Source organism: Natrix helvetica (genome assembly GCF_964273705.1).
Source record: "Natrix helvetica genome assembly, chromosome: 4".
NCBI classification, from domain to species: Eukaryota; Metazoa; Chordata; class Lepidosauria; order Squamata; family Natricidae; genus Natrix; species Natrix helvetica.
Genome location: NC_138550.1, coordinates 92,717,454 through 92,726,000, shown reverse-complemented (window position 1 = coordinate 92,726,000; position 8,547 = coordinate 92,717,454). Strand labels below are relative to the sequence as shown.

At 36.6% G+C, this 8,547-nt stretch overlaps 1 protein-coding gene across 1 annotated transcript in view; it reads right to left on the bottom strand.

Moving 5' to 3' along the window:
- The window catches only part of CDH20 (cadherin 20), a 207,333-nt gene that overhangs the window by 50,816 nt on the left and 147,970 nt on the right, over window positions 1-8,547 (bottom strand). The gene's annotated exons all lie outside the window — the stretch shown is intronic.

Sequence of the window (8,547 nt, the reverse complement as noted above, 5' to 3'; positions counted from 1 at the left end):
CCTCCCCTTCTAAACTATTAGGACTATATAAAACTTCAAAGAATGCTTTCATTCAAAGAAGGTCGGATCAGATTACCTCTATTGAAGCAGATTTATGAATCGAAAGAGACACTCAGGCAATGAAGCAAATCAAAGCAGATGGTTTCAAAGATTTGATGGCTTTTCCACTGCGTCTGTGGTCCTTACAAACAATATGTAATGATGCTACAATTTCACTTCCACATAGGGAGAATGCTAAAGTTTGGTGAGAGATGTGACATGAAGTGATGTGCTCTCTGACACTCACCTGTGTAGCTGATCAGTGGGTTTCATCATCTCATCAAACTCTTGGGTTATCAGAGAGCTTTGGTATGGCAAGCCTTGCACATTTGTTTGGTTCTTGAATTGTTGAATATAGCCAGTCGCCTGCCTTTGATTTGCTTTCCCTTGGGCATCAGAATATCATTTAAGGAATTGGTGTAAATGGTTACTACTTTTAAGACTATGACAGTGGTAAGGTTATGAATAGGCTGACATCTTTCTTTGAGGACTATGGCATACTGTATTCCTCAGTGTATCATCCTGCCTTTGATTATTAGTCAAAATGGAGCATTATCTGTAAGCCATAATTCTGATGCATAATTCTTAACTTTATACTGTGTATAAATCTCACTGCAGCACTTGAAAAGCGATATAAACCCTAGCTAACAGGGCAATCAAGCAATCAGAGTATTCCTTCTCTACAAAAAAGCATTGAGGATTCTTTAGTTTGGAAATTAGGTGACAAGCCATGGTATACGAAATCAGGCACTAGTGAAGCTAATTGGGATGAGTTTTGGAACAGATATTAAAAAGCAGTTTTTCACATAGCACGTAACTGAACCACGAAATTCATTACTACACGCATGGTGATGGCCAGTAAATTGGGTGCTTTTCAACAGAATTAGATAAATTCATGGGGGACACTTCTATTGGCGTCCTTGGACTTTGAAACTCAGTGTTACTTCCAGGTTGGAGATAGCATGCTTCTAAATATCATTTGCAAGGAAAAAAATGTCAAAGAGGGATATGTCCCCATTTCCTAATTGAAAGCTTCCAAAGACATTTGATTAGTTCTCTTTAGAGACAACTTTATAAGATAATTAAGATAAAGTTATCTTTAGAAAAATTGAAACATTGTTAATTATATATTCCATTCATCTTGCAAGTAAGAGAGTTCTCTGATTTTGGCTAAATATAAACTTAACAATGTTCATGCTCTGGAAACTAATTTTTTTATTTAATTGCATCAGGCAACAAAATCTGGAAAGGAGAGAAAAATGTAGTAAGCTATTTGCTTTTATATTCCAATCAGTGTTTTTGAATTTGCAGAGCTTAATATCATGGCTTTTGCTAAGCAAGGTTTTAATCTTATTACATTTTTATAGTGGAAGTATTGACTAGATAACAATAGATGTTAAAATATTATGCTAGTAGCTTCCTGGGCCACATGTTATATCTCATGTTTCTGGCAATGGCCAATAGTTTAGCCTGGGTTTATAAAAGTGTCATCAATGTATGGCACTGATTATATTAAATTTCTAATTGATGTAATAGTTTTAATTCAAAATACATAATCGCCATTGTTTTTTTCCAGTTGAAATCTTTTCAAAATTTCAAAAACCTCCACTTCCAATGTACATTTGAGTTTATTGTCTTTTATCAATTTTAGATAGGTATGGTTTATTCAATCCATGTAGCACATGCATTTATTAATGGTATGTTGTATCCCTTATAAATATTCAATTTTTCTTCTTTTCTCTTTAACCTAGTTCATAACCACTGGATTAGGCAATTAGAAACTCTGTAAATGTTAGAGCATTGTAAATGTGAGGCAGAAGGTAAAATAATGATTAGAGAAGATGATGCATTATAGTTCAGTGATCACTTGTTTAATATATAGCTTCTATTCCTTAACATATTTTGTTAAAATGAGAGTTTGATATTTAACTTATTTATTTATTTCCTAAATTGTAATACAGAGGAATTATTGAGTCTGCCATCTGCACCTCTATAACTGTCTGGTTTGGTTCTGCAACCCAACAAGACAGACACAGACTTCAGAGGATAATCAGAACTGCAGAAAAAACAATTACTGTCAACCTGTCTTCCATTGAGGACCACGAGTCAAAAAGAAGGCCATGAAAATATTTACAGACTCCTCGCATCCTGGACATAAATAGTTTCAATTCCTACCCTCAAAATGATGCTATTGAGCACTGCACACCAAGACAACTAGACACAAGGACAGTTTTTCCCGAACACCACCATTCTGCTAAACAAAGAATGCCCTCACCACTGTCAAACTATTCACTAAGACTGCATTACTATTAGTCTTCTCATCGTTCCTATCATCCATTTCCTGCCACTTATGACTGCAGGACTGTAACTTTGTTGCTTGTATCCTTACGATTTATATTGATATTGATTGTTTCCTGATTGCTTATTTATACCCTATGACTATCATTAAGTGTTGTACCTTATGGTTCTTGATGAATGTATCTTGTCTTTTTATGTACATTGAGAGCATATGCACCAAAGACAAATTCCTTGTGTGTCCAATCACACTTGGCCAATAAAGAATTCTATTCTGTTATCTATGTTCCATAAATTCAGATAATCAGACTTTATGTCATTCACATTTCACATAGGGCTAAAACAATTTCTAGAATGCTTTCTCAACCAAGAAATTGGAACAATTGTTTTGATTTAGATGGCATTTGATATTATCTGATAACATAAACATGAATTGAAAAGAGCCAATGACTGAAAAACATAGAGAACAAATGACAAATAACAGGGGGGTATCATGTAGATTCCCATCTCACAAACTGATATCAATCAGTAATAAATCCTAAATTATTATTCATTAATGATAGTAATAGTGCTAGTATAAATTAGGTTATTTACACCATTGTCTAAACTATTAATATGTATCATATAAACAAAAGAAAAATAAATAAATTTAGTACAGGCAACTTACAACAATTTGCTTAATGATAATTCAAAGTTACATCACTGAAAAAACTTATGACCATTTTTCACACATGACCTTTACAGCATCCCCATGATCACGTGTTCAAAATTTGGATACGTGGCAATTGGTTCATATTTATAGTGGCTGTAGTGTCAAGAGGTCACATGATCACCTTTTGCGCCCTGACAAGCAAAGTCAATAGGGATCGTGGATTTACTTAACAATCATGCTAACTTAACAATTGATGTGATTCATTTCACAACTGCAGCAAGAAAAGTCATAAAATGGGACAAAACTCACTTAGCAAATGTCTCACTTAGCAACATAAATTTTGGGCTCAATTGTGGTTGTAAGTTGAGGACTCCCTGTGTGAGATGGAAATAAAAATCTAATGATACGCATAAATTATTGATACCATAATAACACGATAAAGAATGGTAGAAGAATTTGTTTCCAAATAAAACCTGAAAATGTAATTTTGGAAGAGATGGGCTAGAAAATTGGAAGGAGTCATCAGAAGAATGAGGACTAGCTAGAATGAACAAGAAATCAGGAAGCCATAAAAATACTCCTCTGTACCAAACCTTGGTAAAGGTTCTGAATCAGTTGAGAATAATAAACAAAACAGAACAAGAAACAGTAAAACTTGATTTAAGATCCAATTCCCATCTATTGTGCGTGGATATCTCTTGTTAAACTGTTCCTTGTATTTAAGAGGTTAATCTATCGATCAGCCATTAGTGAAAACCACAAATTAACTGGTGGTCTTTGACTCAAACAAAAAAGAAAAACCATTCCATTGTGCTCCCACAATTCTTTTTTCAAGACTGAGTGTGTTTTCCATATATAGAAAAGCAAAAGCAACCTAGTTACTATTATAATATTTTTGCAGTCCTGCTGCCTATCTTTTTGCAGCTTTCTGAAGCATAAAATGATTCAGGAGCCCTTGAAATAGTTTTTAAACAATCTTCTGCTTACCTTGGAGAGCCAGAAAATCTTTCTGGATCAGCAAAATTCAGTTTGGAATTTGGGATTCATCCAAATCCCATCCACAACCCTAATCCCATGACACAAGGATCTGAAGAGCATAAGCCACCAGGAGGAGATGCTTGTCATCTTTCTGCAAGCAGTCTTGTTTACTGAACATCTGTGCATGTCAGTAAAGTTTAAGATAATAAAGAAAATAAATGATCCAGAATTAAACTAATTCTCACTGGAAAAGGAAGGCTTCAGTTTGTTTGCTTCTGCAGGGAAAAAATGAATGGCTCCACTTCTGAGTGCCTGGTTAGATTCTTCCACCCAAGAAGACATGAACATAAAGAAATGGCTTTGGTGGGATTTTCAACAAAAATTCTCTTTCTTATTGAAGAAATGTCATCCAGGTTAAATATAAAACAGTGCAAGTAAATGGCTGTTAACTTCATAGACATACCCATGTAGTTTTCTGGCTAGTAACAGAGAAATGCTTTATCACAGCCTTCGTCCAACTTCCCACCTTAGAGTAGTATGCTAAGATTTTCTGGCAATCCTGACTTTATTTCTATATCATATGATGTAATGATTAGGATATTGACATAGGAATGGGAACATCCAAGTTCCTGTGTATACAGCAGGGATGTGCGGTCAGGGGAGGCAGGGGAGGCAGAGCCTCACTGCTCTCATCATGAAAAGAAAAAAAAGGGAAAAGGCACACGTGGTCCGATTCTCCGCCTTCCTGAGTCAACATGAAGGGGACCGCGGCTCGCGCTCCGCGGTCCCCTTCATGTTGACTCAGGAAGGCGGGGAATGGGACCATGTGTGCAGGAGGCTGAGGCTGCCTCAGCCTCCTGCACATGTGGTCCCATTTCCCGCCTTCCTGATGACGTCACCAGCCTCACCAGCCATAAACCTCACAGCACGTCACTGGTATACAGTATATGTATGTTTGTGTGTGTGTGTGTGTGTGTGTGTGTGTGTATGTATGTATGTATGTATGTATGTATGTATGTATTGTTGTATGTGTGTGTGTGCATACATACATGTACATATATGTATATATACACAGACATATCCATATATGTATGTATATATATATATGTATATGTTTGTGTGCAATATTCTGAATATTGTAGTATGACTCAAAAATGTGCAAGTATTTACATTAGTAAATTATGTAAAATATATTAGAAAGAATCTCTTGTTGAATGTATGCAAATTAGAAAGTTTATTGGATTTTATGCATTTTTTCTGGCCAAATTTTCTTAATATAGAAATACTGTAGAATGAAACAGACATGCAATATCAGAATGATAGCAATAGCACTTAGACTTATGTACCACTTTACAGCGCTTCACAGCCATCTCTAAGTGGTTTATAGAGTCGGCACATTGCCCCAAACAATTTGGGTCCTCATTTTACCCACCTCAGAAGGATGGAAGGCTGAGTCAACCTTGAGCCTGGTGAGATTCGATCTGCCAAATTGTAGGCAGCCGCCAGTCAGCAGAAGTAGCCTGAAGTACTGCACTCTAATCACTGTGATACCATGGCTCATAGACTTGGTTATCCCCCCTAGACTAGTATATATCTATTTCAAGATATTTAGCTATCATCATAGATTTCAAGCTATTTAGCTATCTATCATCATAGATCTATACTAGTCTCCCTATATTTATTTATCAGCACAAATGCAACACAAATGTAACAAAAGCAACATAAAAACAATGGCTTTCTGTCTGGATGGCTCCTAGGGTGAGCCAAAAGACAGAAAAGGGAAGCAGGATGCTCCCTCCCATATTTGGGCATACCAGGGGTTGTGACACAATACATATCTCTTTCCCTGTCTTAGCTGATAAAGGAGGAGAGCCTGAGGCTTAGTGGCTAATACAACTGCCTGATATGTAATACAGCCCAGGTTCAATTCCCAGTAAGGGTATGGCTAGCTGATGAGAGCTAAATAGCTTGAAATAGATCTATACTAGTCTCCCTTTATTTATTTATCAGCACAAATACAACACAAATATAAAAAGGCAACATTAAAAATAAAAATATGGTTTTCTGCCTGGATGGTCTTCTGTAATGAGCCAAAGGACAGAAAGGGAGAGTAGTGAGCTCCCTCCCATATTTGGACATACTAGGGGTTGTAACACAAATACATAACTACTTCCCTGGCTTAGCTGATAAGGAGGAGAGTCTGTGGCTTAGTGGCTAATACATCTGCCTAATATGTAATACAGCCCAGGTTCAAATCCCAGTAAGGTTACAGCTAGCTGATGAGAGCTAAATAGCTTGAAATAGATCTATACTAGTCTGCCTTTATTTATCAGCAAAAATGCAACACACACACACACACACACACACACACACACACACATGCTAAGCAATTTTTAAGGATTTGATTTATAAGGTAACCCTCCTGTATCAATTTGACCTTGTTGCTAACTCTTCCAGATATCCTTATTGTGGGTCCTTCTATTGTCCTAGTAGTAGGTGTGAAAACTGATGGCAATTATGACAAAGGAATGCTGCCACCTGGAATGGCACAGAAACAGCCATATTCTGGACTCTCTCTTTATAACCCCATTAACAAAATGCCCATTTTTGAAATCGCATTGCTGATAAAAGCTATATGGTGAGCAGTTCAAGGGACATAACAAACACTGTCATCAATAATCAAATGTGGGCGCTAATCTTTTCAGTAAAGAGCACAAGATTCTACAAATTCTAGAGGATCTTAATTATTGCATGAAATCTTCTGTATTCTACTAAGAACAACCTCACCGAAGAGAGTAGAATTTACTGCCAGAAAAATATTTCATGACGAAATACATATGATTCAATTATATTAACACCTCTGTTGTGTGAGATGCATTGGCTGCCAGTTTCTTTCTGAGTGCCATTCAAAGCACTGGACCTCAATTTTAAAGCCTTATATGGCACAGTGCCAGGTCTATCTATGGGGACTGCCTTTCCCTAAGGATATCTACCCATCCTACCAAGTCAGATAGGGTGGGCCTGCTCCTAGTCCCATTCCTTAAACATTGCCATCTGATGGATGCTAGGAAGCGACTTAATAGCTGTCCATCAATCAACCAATAAGAAGCCACACTCAAACAGGAACCACATTAATACTATGCATACAATAGCCCAAAGCACACATTCCGGTAGAAAGGATGGGCTCCAGCATGACTTTAAAGCTCGGAAGTCTAAACCTCTGGTGACTAATCCAGATTGGATCCTGCTAAGAAGTGTGTCTTTTCAATGGAAGTCCCTGTCATATAGAATATCCTTCTCTTTGAAGTTTGGTAGGCCTCAACTCTCCTAGCATTCTGTAAAGCACTGACATTCGCCCAAGTGCTGGGGAAGAGACAATATGATTTAGCACCAGATTAAGTTGGTTTTAATGTGTTCAGTTTTATAGTTTTCTTATGGTTTTTATGTTTCTCTCTTTACTTTTTGATTCGGAGTTGCCCAGAGTTGGCTATAAGATGGACAAGTATGTAAATGTTTTAAATAAGCAAAACTGAATAAATCAGCAAAAGATTAGTTTGATTAAATGGATTATACCAGCCTTTAAAAAAAATCAGTTGCCTTATTGTGTCCACTATTTTCTCATTCCTGCCAAATACCAAACATGGGGTAGTTTGCATGCTAATGTGAATGAATGCAGTAACTTTCAATCCCTCGCTGTGCTTGATGCCCAATGTTTGCTAGTATCATAGGAGCCAAAGCTTTCAACATTATCATTATTATCTTTTACTTGGTTTGATTAATTAGCAGAGCAAAGGTAAGATGCACTCCGTATGCATGCATGATTAATGGAGCTATTTACTTAGGTAGTAAAAAGCAATTACTGGCTAATCTATTCCTTTTTGTGTGTTTTTTTTCTAAAAGTTTCACAGCTCAGTTCAGATATATAAAAAGCACAACCTTTAGGGACATAGGAATAAAATGTTTATCCTCATGGTTACAGTGATTCATGTGATTGAGAATTCTATGCAGCCAAAGTTTCCAATCATATAAAGCGATAACCATGTTCAATCTAATAAAAATTAATTTTATGTTAGAGCTTTTCCATCAATATGGTGATCAGGGAACAGAACTGGAGAATCCATCCCTTTTTTCAATCTGTACTAAGGATTTAATAAAACTTTAATTAATGCTTCTGTTATGTTGCATATAGTTTTCAATTCTTTGGAACTGGAGGGTAATGCCCCTGGAATTATGGCCGCTCTAGATGAAACCAAATGCAAATCGCTGTTTTAGAGAATTGCAAGCTGAGGAATCTAAGATCCAAATCATAAATCATACCCCCAAATCATAAATCTGAACTTAGGGAATGATTCCCTCTCAATTCTAGTCAATTATTGAAACCTTTGTTATGCTTACTCTATACTTCTACCGAATAAGACATATTCATCTTTCTTTCTCTATGAATCTCAAGTCCATTCAACTTTGACCACACATAGAAAAAAGCCCACTGACCTTAAATACATACAGGTCTTAAGACACCTCCCTGCCCCCAATGTATTCAGTCTCTCTATATTCTGCCCTTTGTCACTGGTATCGAGAGCCTT